General features: G+C 41.7%; 1 protein-coding gene across 1 annotated transcript in view; it reads right to left on the reverse strand.

The window, feature by feature from the left end:
• The window catches only part of NOTCH2 (notch receptor 2), a 171709-nt gene that overhangs the window by 135512 nt on the left and 24051 nt on the right, over positions 1-12146 (reverse strand). The window lies entirely within an intron of this gene.

Here is a 12146-nt window from a genome sequence, read left to right on the forward strand (position 1 = left end):
AAATTCTCCAGGTTCTCACTGAGTCAGAATGGGAGACCTCCCCCCATCTCCCTGTTCTTCCAGGAGCCTGGCAGTCAAGCCCATGAACTGCCTCTGGCGCCATGTAAGCTCATTAATGGCCATGATTCAGAGACTCACAAATAAATCTCAGAAGAGATCAGCAAGCTGCAGAGATGCCTCAGACCCCAAAGTCACCATCCAGGTAAAAATTTAACTCTAGCTGTATCACCCTATTTAAGAATTTAAAATTCCTGAACATGTGGCCACATTCCGGCTGTGCGACATCTTATACTCTACACCACTGATGTACAAGGAGTAGCACATCACACTGGATGGAGTGCAAAGTAGCAGGAAACTGATCTCAATCAAAAAAATAAAAATATCAGCACACAAGGCTCAACCTAAAACAACATGTTAGTAATCTCTTACACAAGGCTTTAATGGCTCCAAGACGAGATACAATAATCTTCACACATTTTCTTCTAAGGAAATATTTTTGAATCACTTTTAGTGTATTACTCATAATAAGCAATACAAAATAAATTATTTATGGCCTGCTATTAGGGCATGCTGGGTGGTGGTCGGGAAATTTCTAAATAATTGTAGTAAAGTGGAATGGTGGTGGTGTTGGAATATTGAATGTAATAAATTATTGTGAACAACCTTATAAAAATTAAATTAAATTTAAAAAGGAGGATCATAGAATAAAACCTAAAAATAACATGAATAACTAGAGAAAATGAATTGGCAAAATGCTACAAAACTAACTTTTAGACCCAATGAAAACAGTCACTTGGGTGGTTCCCAGTGTGAAAGGGGAGCAAGTGTGGGACGGACAAACACTGTGGTGGTGGCATCGTACCAGCACTCTGACACTGGGAGCACTTAGTACACACGCATATAGATATGAAGCTAAACCCCTGAAATTCCATACTAAAACAAGAATTCAGTGAAAAATACAATTGGCTGATTTTAAACTTGAAGGTAAGTCCTCCAAGAGGTTTTGACCTTCTAGTGTCCAGCTCTTCCATCTCTCACATCAATGAATCTAAAGTACTGAGAACTTTTTTTTTTTCCTAAAAAAGCAGATGTGGGACTGGAGCGATAGCACAGCGGGTAGGGCGTTTGCCTTGCATGTGGCCGACCTGGGTTCAACTCCCCAGCATCCCATATAGTCCCCTGAGCACTGTCAGGAGTAATTCCTGAGTGCAGAGGCAGGAGTAACCCTTGAGCATCGCCAAATGTGACCCAAAAAGAAAAAATAAAAAGGAGATGCAATCTTGGGGCCAGAAAGATAGTATGGGGATCATGGTGCCTGTTTTGTATGCAGCCAACTCACGTTCAATCCCCAGTACTGCCTATTCCCAAGCACTACCAGGAGCCAGCTCGGTGCTAAGAGCCAGCAGTCCCTGGGCAGTGCTGGGTTTGGCCCAAGCCCTCCAAGCAGGGATATGACTAAAGTGGTGAAGTACACGTGAGCCTCGGGTCTGACCCTTTGGCAAGACAGTGATGGCTCCCCAATCCCTACCCAGTCACTGCTAGGTATAGCCTCAGCAGCCCCCAACTACACCCAGACTGGAGTCCTCTGGCCACCCACCCTCCAAAAAAATGTCATGGTCCAACACCCACTTATTCTGCATTGCTCGCCACTGCTGTCTGAGAGCCCAAAAGAGTTTCAACACCTAATAGGTGTTTTCTGCTCTGCCTTGCTCCAACCAGCTCTGATGCCAGGTTCATGGTATGGGCTTGGCACATGTCTGCTGAGCTAACCTCTGAAGGAACAGGCCCATAGCTCTCTATCCTCGTTGGGAAGAATGCAAACAAGTCTTTAATTTCCCATATAATAAAACGAAAAATAAATTCTCCAAAATGATAGTTTATCCCTGCTTTCTTCAGTCACAATGACCTGGTAAAGGAGATATTTTAATCTCCTTTGTTTATCACTTGGAAAATACTCTCCTCAATAAAAATCCATTCCACTTTGGGGACATGGGAGTGACACATGCTGAACAAGAGGGATTTGCAAAGGGAGTTTTACCAGTTCCACTACTCCAGGTCTGGTGGGAATGTCCTTCCCACCCTCCCCTCATCACATTAGCAGGATTAAGTCCTTTGGAAAATCAGTATTAAAGCAAGTAACCCTAAGTTCAAGCACAGGGACAAAGGATTTAGTGAATGTGGTTATTAGTGCAGTGGCGGTGATTAAATAACATTTCTCCTCCTTCTCACCAAAGCACACATTACCTCACTGAAAATATTGAAACTGTGGTAGTATAATCACTTTGACTATGAGCCAAATTATAAGTTACCACAAAAAGTCCTAAATACCCTAAGTTTTATATTTAAAAAGCAACCAGTGAATCAAGTATCCCCCTTTCCTACCCCCCCAACATAAACTGGTTTTACAGTTGTTAAGTAAAACAAGCTTATAAATTTGAGCTTCTGTACACATCCTTCTACTTCCACAGAAAGAGCCCCAAACCAACAATCTTCCCAACACACACTGTCTTACCCTCAGGAGAAACTGAGAGCTTCTCCTGAGAGTAAGGCATTAGCTAAACATAAAGGTTAGTTGGTTGGTAAAATGTGGTTGGAGGTCATGTGGGGGAAGGGTGATGTGGGCCGAATACAGACTAGAGACTGAACACAATGGCCACTCAACACCTTTATTGCAAACCACAACACCTAATCAGAGAGAGAGAACAAAAGGGAATACCCTGCCATAGTGGCAGGGTGGGGTAGGAGGAGACGGGACTGGGGAAGGGGGGAGGGATGTTGGGTTTACTGGTGGTGGAGAATGGGCACTGGTGAAGGGATGGGTTATCGAACTTTGTATGGGGGAAACATGAGCACAAAGATGTATGGATCTGTAACTGTACCCTCACGATGACCCTCTAATTAAAAATAAACTAATAAAAAAAAAAAGGTTAGTTGGTTGACTGGTCAACATCCTTCCGGTAAAACGAGAGTAACAAGCACCAAATCACATAAGGATGGAGCTAGCGATGAGTTGGTGATATGAATTTTGGACTAATACCCCGCTACTAGTGGGCAGCAAACCTTCACTGATGTTCCCCCACCCAAACCAACAAGCATTCTCAGGCCAACAGGAACACTGAGGCTAAATGAACAAGAAAGTTGCTCCCAGCCCTTGATTCCTTCCTGTGAAGGCTGACCACACTTGGATAAGCTGGCCAAAATCAATGACATAATAAAAAAATTATTTTCCTATTTCTCATAATATTTCCTTACACATGTTCTCCTGTGACCTCCACAAAAATCCTGTGTGGCATGCAAGTTGCTATGTTAGCAGAAAAGGAAGTTGCAAATCAAAGAAATAAGGAAATGCCACAGTCATTCGGGTCAAGATGGCCACATGAGGGCTAGTACACAAGTCTACTTATTTCTTGGTCATCCTTTAAATCACAGTATCTGCAGAGATACAGTCAGAAAAACAAAGCAATATCCACTGAAACCTACAAATCTCCACATCTGTTTTATTTGTTTATAGGATTCTCATGTAGATAAAGCATTCACATATCAGTGACCTAAAACTTTTTCAAAAAACAAACACTTAGTCCATATACATACTTGTCAAAAACAAAGCAAAAACGAGTTATCTGGGTAAGAGGGACCTCCGATCTACATTTCACAACTACTTTTCACACATGCATGCCTTAACAAGGGTTGACATCCATTCATGAGTATCAGCCTTCTCCTTAACAACAACAAAAAAGCCCACTTCTGAAAGCTTGCCAATACTAGGATTCAATGTACTGCCCTTTATCATTTCTCAGGAAAAAAAACAAAAACAAACTACTCAATGAAATTTAAGAACTAGCGGTCTTATATAGAGTAAAAGTGTAACTAGATACCATTTCTTCTTAGTAACAGAGTAACAGCACAGAAGCAAAAGGAAATGATGGAACCAGATCACAAGAATGGCTAGATCTTATCTTGACAAGTTTTCACTCTGAAAATGGTGCCAGAGAGATAGTACAGAGCTTATACACAGCCAACCCCAGCTTTATTCCTGACATAAGGGATACCTTCGATCCCCTGAGCCAGTCCCTAGGAGTGATGACCAAGCACAGAGCCAGAAAAGCCCTAAGCATGGCTGGGTGTGGCACCACCAAAAATATGGTGACCCTGTAAGAAGTCAGAAACACATCATTATTTCATCAAGCTACTCCTAATTCAAGTGATTAGAAATAAATCACTCCAAAGAACACATCTGCAATGAAGATTATAAAAACTGAACCACCAAAGAGGGAAAACGTGGCCTCCTGCTTGGAGAAGTGGGTAATAGCTATGTGGTAATCCAAGAATGCCATAGGAGATAGAACATTTTCTTAATCTAGTTTACTTCTCACCAACTAAAGAAAACCAACTCAGGGAGAAAAAACTCGCCATACCAACGTTAAATTCACCAGACACAGACCCTTAACACTACCAGATTCCACTCTGGAAAACCTCAGACAGCTTTCTACACGGCCTCTCCACAATTCTGAGAGTACCAGATTAGTGCATTCCAAAATTGAAAGACACAATGTGGCAGGTTGTTGAACAAAATACCACTTTACTTCCTGTCCATACCATTCAAGAACAGTAGAGAAAAACAGCATGCTAAAATCAATTCCTTTTGTTTTCCTTATGACGTTTTAATTTAAAAGATTGGCTGGGGACAGGTCAGTGGTAAAAACCATGCCTTGCATATATGAGCCCCAGGATTCAGACCCCGAAATCACAGAGATTTTTTTTAATTTCATCTACTACTATGTAACAATTCGAGTTCATAAACTGGCAGATAAATCACATTCTTTAGTTCAATTAGTTTCTTTTTATCACTAACTTTTCAAACATATAATATAGTATATGGTGGATAAAATTAAAGTTTTAAGCTAAAGTCTATAATACATAATAGACTCCTTGTAATTACTCCATCAGAATTCAGAAAACCTGAAGTATAAAAAAAATAAATCTTTTTAAAAGAGAATTAAATGTCTATAAAGAGAAAGAAAGGAAGTGGGCAACTTTTTTTTCTTCTTTTTGCATCTAAGCCTCACTTCTGAAACAACAGCTGCCTTTGCTCAGCTGGAGGAAACCACAGACTGGGAATGACTCGCCTAATGTACTGTCTTCTCCTTACGCTAAAATGACACTGTTGACTCATCCGCAGTAGGACATGTGCTCGGTTTAACTTGTTTTTCCAGTAACAGTGATGAACTGAACTGCTCTAATATTCAGACAATTTGCATTGCCACAACTGAAAAAATATTTAGAAATATCTACATACATACAATACACATCTGTAAATTCCTCTTCAATGCCTTCCCACAAATGATGGTCACAGTTATTCCTTTTCATTTCATTACAAAAATGGAATTTCTGTCCAGGAATGTAGTTCAGTGATAAAGCACCTATCTTACATCCCCCCATACACACACAGGTCTTCTAATTACCAAAATAATCTTTTATTACATTTTTTCAGAATATCTTTGTGTTAACTAATGCCCATAACTGAGCTTTCAAAACCTGCACTGAAATAAATTGTCTAATGGATCAAATGTTCTTTCTTTCCTTCGCAGTATGGGTCTTTCTCAACTCTGGTTGATCAGAAGGCCTACAATTCAACAACCAGTATTAGCTGACAGCGTTCCACAGAAGGTTAGTATATTCTTCACTCCTCTTTGAAACTGCTTCATCATTTCTAGTTTGCTTTTTAGTTCAGGCTGGCAGAATTTAAAATGAAAAAAATAATTGGCAAACATTTACCAAGGCCTAAAATGGATTATGAAGCAGGTGAATTATGATAATGGTGGGGAGGAAAGGCTTAATGACATCAAACAGGGATTCTGTACACCCCCCCAGACCATGAAAGAGAAGCTACTCATTTTCCCTGGATCAAAACAGTGTTCTTTCTCAAGGAAAAACTAGGCCTAATTCATATCCAACTTCCACCCTTCTTGTCTCGACTATGGGCAGATTGTTTTTTAATACAAAAACCAAGACACACATCGCCCTAGGGTGCAGGAGTACTGGGGGTAATGTAGAAAAACTGGATAAACCTGGCACACAGTCCTGAAGTCTATTTCATCAGACCATATTTTTACTCTCAGGGCAAGGACAATCACTGCTTCCTGTGATCAGATGCTTCGGAAGACATCTCTAAAGAGGATGAGAGGGCCACAGAATAATGACAAGGCTTCTGTGATTGGCTTTTTATCATCAAGCCATTTGGCCCATCACATCACTCCCCCAGGACCTCTTAGGCTATTTCTCACTACATTCTGATTCACAAATCGAGGCTCTCACTCATTCTCGCTTGCTTCTACGTGTCATTCTCCAACTAGAAAGAATCATCTTCTCCCCGCCAGCCTCTACCACTGCCCACCTCCCGAATACGGCCTTAGTCACGTGTTCCCTCAGCTTCACGGTCTATTTTGTACAGTGTGAAAGGGGACTTGCTGGAAGGGTTGGTTAGCAATCACAAATTATTTCCTAATGTCCCTGAGTGCTCCTGGATCAACTGAAGGTTCCTTCCTGTTAAAGTGTTGGTAGCATTTCACAGGGGAACCAATATTTACCATGATCTGATCATGCTAACAATACACAGCCCTGGTCCTGATGCAAATCTGCAATGTGCTGATGTAAGGGACAAAGAATACGAATCTAAATTACCCACCTAAAGGAAATGGCAAAAGATAATAAAGCTAAGATCTCGCTCAGATAAGTCATGCTATGAGCAAATTAGCTCTGAATTCTGCAGGAACTGAATGAGGAACTTGGGATAGCACTGAGAAATATTAACGCATTCTGGTAGAAAGCCCCCTTTCACTCAAAACAGCTGCAGTCACGTCTCAGCCAGGATCATCCTGTCAAAATAGTCATTACTAATTACAGATATGCTTATGGTCTGCTAATGTTAATTGTTTTGGAGTTTTGGTGTTAAGAACTGAACCCAGAACCTCACACATGCAAGGCAAGTGTTCTATCACTAAAAGACATTCCTAGTCCCCAAGTTAATTTTAATATCTTCTGTCCACAAAGTACCAGAACTAACATGAGAAATGTGATCGCCTGATTTTGAGTGTGGTTAATATAAGAAACAAAATTTTCACCTTCAAAGCAAGCTGAGACCCAACTTCCCTTTTTAAGTTTTGTAAACATCTCTACAGATTCTCTGGCCCATTTCCTATCGTGTGGAAAGATAAGTCAATTCCCAGGCATTACAGCACACTTTTAATAAGGCAGCATGGTGTAAGGGATAAAGCAGGAGATCAGAAGCTAAAAAAAAAAAAAAAAACAAGTCAGAGAACTTATCTTTGTACCATCAGTAATTTTGTGCTCTTGACAAATTACTTACTTTTTTGAGTCTCTTAAGTTTCCTAATCAAGGTTTTTAAGACTGATTAGATGACAGCCAACAAGAAAGTGAATAACTTTTTTTTACAGCCATACACAGTAAGAAAAATATTCTATCAAAAAAATGGGAAGAGGGGCTGGAGCGATAGCACAGCCAGTAGGGCGTTTGCCTTGCACGCGGCCGACCCGGGTTTGGTTCTCAGCATCCCATATGGTCCCCTGAGCACCACCAGGGGTAATTCCTGAGTGCAGAGTCAGGAGTGACCCCTGTGCATCATCAGGTGTGACCCAAAAAGAAAAAAAAATGGGAAGAGATGAACAGAAAATTCTCAAAGAAGGCAGATGGCCAACTGGTACATGAGAAAAATGCTCTGAATCACTTATCAAAGAAACGCAAATCAGAATGTGATACCAACTCACGCAGTGAGACTGGCACACATCACAAAAAAATAACCGGTACTTGTGGAGATGTTAGGAAAAAGGAACCTTCATTCCCTGCTATTGGCAACGTAAACTAGTCTGACCATTTTGAAAAACAATACGAACACTTCTCAAAAAACTCAGAATCTAGCGTCCATGTGATTCAGCAATTCTACTTCCTTGCATCTACCCCAAAAGCCCAAAAACTTTATTCAAAAAAAGTTTGCACACTTATGCTCATTGCAACACTATTCATAACAGTCAATATTTAAAAGCAACAGCACCAAACAGAGGAGTTGATAAAGAAATCATGGTATAGATACACAAGAGAATGCTAACTTGGCTAAAGTAGTATGTGGCATAATACAGTAGCATGTAGTAGTATGTTAAAAAGACAAAATCATGCAATTTGCTGCTACACGGATGGATCTGGAGAGTATGATTCTGTGAAATCAGTCAGAAGAAAAGGAACAGACACAGTATGACCTCTTTCATAAGTGAGATATGGAGAAACATATTAATAAAGTGATAAATGCCAAAAGGCAACTGAAACTGAGAACGGGTCATAGTAGGAAACTCACCATAGTTGGGGCAGTGGAAGACACTGGCCCACTGGTGGAAGGAAGTGGACACTCTAACGAAGGGTGTGGTGCTGGAACGTTTTCTATATAAAATCCTACCATGAATAGTATTATAACTCACAGTACATAAACAAAATCTGGGCAAAATATACTGAGTCAAAACTCAGTTCTTCCTGGGGAAAGAGCGATAGCATAAAGGGTAGTTTGCCTAGGATGCCTGTCTCGCATAGGACTGACCTGGGTTCCATCCCCAAATGTCACACAGTCCCCCAAGCCCAGTGGGAGTGATTCCTGAGTGCAGAGCCAGGAGGAAGCCGGGAGCATGTGGATGTGAACCCCAAAACAAACAAAACTCTTCCCAGCTGTATATGTGGGCAGAAAGTAGAAATTTGAAGAAACAATGTTTCGGGGCCAGCCTTGAAAGAAGCAACTCAGTGGAGGAGAGTACATGCTTTCCAGCAGGAGGCCAAGTTTGGTGGACAACTCGATGATTGGATGTAACTCCAAACAAGGAGCCAAGAGCAAGCCCTGAGCACTGCAGGGTGTGGCCCAAAAGCAAATCAAAACAAAACAAAAAAGAGTGAGAGAAATAATGCTTAACCTTACTCTGTGATATTCTTTTATTTTTAATTTATTCTTTTATTGAATCACCATGTAGAAAGTTACAAAGCTTTCAGGTTTAAGTCTCGGTTATACAATGCTCAAACACCCATCCCTTCACCAGTGCACATATTCCACCACCAAGAATCACAGTATACCTCCCCCCTGCCCCCCTCCCCAGCCCCCCACCCCACCTGTGTAACTGATAAATTTCACTTTACTTTCACTTTACTTTGATTAAATTCAATATTTCAACAAAAAAACTCACTATTATTGATTTGGAGTTTCTCCCCCCTAAAGTCGACCTGCTGAAAGAAAGCATTTGATAATTTGTTTTCCATCCCTGAGAATGAAAAGATATGAGGTCGAGAGGCCGCACTAGCAGCCACACGGCTTTGGATTTCTGTATTTTAGTATTTTAGTAACTAAGTCCACTCTGTGATATTCTATTCTGCTTTCTCCTCCTCCAAACGTGCAGCTGAGACAGATCAAAGTATGGCTGCATGAGCAAGTGGCGGTCACCATCCTCAGTAAAGCACTGCAGTAGAGAATCAGAGGCAATAACTAGTATAACCTTGGGTATGTTACTAACCCTCTCGAAGGTCAGCCTCTTTCCATTAAGATCAAAGCACCAGGGTTGGAGCGATAACACAGCGGGTAGGGTGTTTCCCTTGCACCAGGTTCAATTCCCAGCATCCCCTGATCACCTCCAGGGGTGATTCCTGAGTGCAGAGCCAGGAGTAACCCCTGTGCATCGCCAGGTGTGACCCAAAAAAGCAAAAAAAAAAAAAATCAAAGCACCAGAGTTTTGGCAAAGTTTAGATGGAATTACAAATTACAAATAAGATCACTTAGCAGGCTCGCATCTGGCCCTGACCCAGTCCTGGCCCAGAGCAGGCCTCCCCAGCACCTGGTCCATGTCAAAAGAAAGTAAAACGAGTGGAAGAGAATGAAAAAAAGAACAGAATCACCTTAAGAGTCAGTGACCACAGGCCAGGAAGACAGTGTAGGAGTCAGAGGGCCTGACCCTCATTGGATCCCTGACAGTGCAGGGACTCTGAACACTGCTGGGTTAGGTCCTGGTGGCCCTCTGCACTGCATGGTCCCCAAAGTGCCACTTCATCGAGCCCTCACATTGAACCACTGGCCAAGTGACCAACACTCAGCGGGAGTGGCCCTCAAGCTCCCTAAAGCGATGCTTGGGCGGTTTCCCCTACCCCACGGAAAACAATAACCAACCATTGGAGGACTAACACTGGGTCCTGGCTTATACACACACAATTCCACTGGCCGATTTTTGTGTGCTTTTTTTTCAAGCAGAATTCCCTAGCAACTACAACAGTCCCTGACACACAGCAAACATTCCTATACTTGTGAATGAATTAATACCTCTGGGAGCTCATCTCTAAGCACGACAGAAGAGTTCTTTTGGAAAGTTCTCTTGCGTAGGTCCCTCTGCCCAAAGCTCAAACAAGCTGGCATTACACCACCAGGCTAGCCATTCTCAAATTATTATTCCCAAAATGTCAAAGTTTTACCCGAAGACATGTCAGAAATGCACACAATGGACCAGAAAGATAGAACAGTGGGAAAGGCACTTGCTTTCAATGTGGCCAGTCTGAGTTTGGTCCCCAGCGACCCATATGGTCCCCCGAGCATCGCCAGGAGATTCTTGAGTGCAGAGCCAGGAGTAACCCCTGAGCATTGCTGAGTATGCCCCCCCACAAAAAAAAAATTAATGCACATTGCAGGGCTGGAGCAATAGTACAGTACAGTAGGAGGGCATTTGCCTTGCATGTAGCCTATCCTGGCATCTCACATGGTCCTCCAAGCCCGCTGGAAGTGCAGAGCCAGGGGTATCCTCTGAGCATTGCTGGACGTGCCCACAACTCCAGGTAAAAGAAATGCACATTACAAGGCTCTGCAAAAAGAAATCTGATGATGGACCCAGGAATTTGTGTTCTAACAAACCTTTGAAACCTCATGCACATTTAAAACTGAAAACCACTATTTCAAGCTGTGATCACAGAAGAATCTATAGAAACCTACAGGAACTATGGACAGAAACCCAAACAGCTACCAGCGCAATTAAAGGGACTCCTAAAAAATTCATTAGTCCTAAAAACTACTTATTTTAGTTCAAGCATGGCTCTTAGGATTGAGCAAGAATTGCTTCTCATAGGCTCCCTAGTGGGGAGACCCTTTGTACAAAAGACTCTTTATAACAGTACTCTAACATTCACACAAAGTCTGAGTCTCAGAAGGAAGCTAAAACCTACTTCTTAAATCATCTCTTACCTAAGCATGTTTTCTGGGCATGTACAGTCACATACTAGGACTTCTAAACCACATTCTCAATCCCCAGGAATCCATATGATCCCCAAGTATGCAAAAGTAACTGTCAGTTCTCAAAAACTGCTCCCAGTCTCTCTCTCGGTCATGCAGGTCTAATAGTCAGTCTGCACTCAGAAACACTTGGCACCAAAGTTCTACATCACTGCTCTCCAATACTCACCCTGGACCCAACCACTTACCAAATCAGTAGGAACATAACTAAGTATCCATTTGGTGCACAGGCACCTGCTTCAGAAAGAAGGTAATTATGTTTTAAGTATCCAAAATTAGTTTTGTAATATGTTGCTAAAGAACACACTGCATCACTCAGTTGAGTCTACTCCTTCAGAAAGCAAGGAAAAACTTTCTAATTCCTACGAAGCCTTCATTTGCCAACAGGTACCTTGGAAGCACTGTGATGCCATCAGATATTAATCAGACACAAGATGACTGAAAGAAAACACAATGATTCTTATCAAAAGGTGGGAAATAAAAACAATCTTCTTTCCACTCTGGAAAGGAATGCTAATATACCTTCCAATGGCAAAAAATATCTAAAGAAAATAGGAAAAATCTGCAACCTAAGCCTCCATGAACTTAGGATAATGTGCGTGTCTGTGTGTGTGGGCATGCAGAAACTAAATCAAACACTAATCTGCCATTAAAAATGACGGGATTGTACAGTTTGAGAGAAAACAGAGCTTGAGATGATTATATTAAGTGCAGTACCTAAGGAAGTAAACATGGTTTCACGTTCATGTGTGGAAAATGACACACAGTCACAGTCATCCCATTGCTCATCTATTTGCTCGAGCGGACAGCAGTAACGTTCCATTGTGAGACTTAC

This window comes from Sorex araneus, chromosome 3 (genome assembly GCF_027595985.1).
Source record: "Sorex araneus isolate mSorAra2 chromosome 3, mSorAra2.pri, whole genome shotgun sequence".
Lineage (NCBI taxonomy): Eukaryota > Metazoa > Chordata > Mammalia > Eulipotyphla > Soricidae > Sorex > Sorex araneus.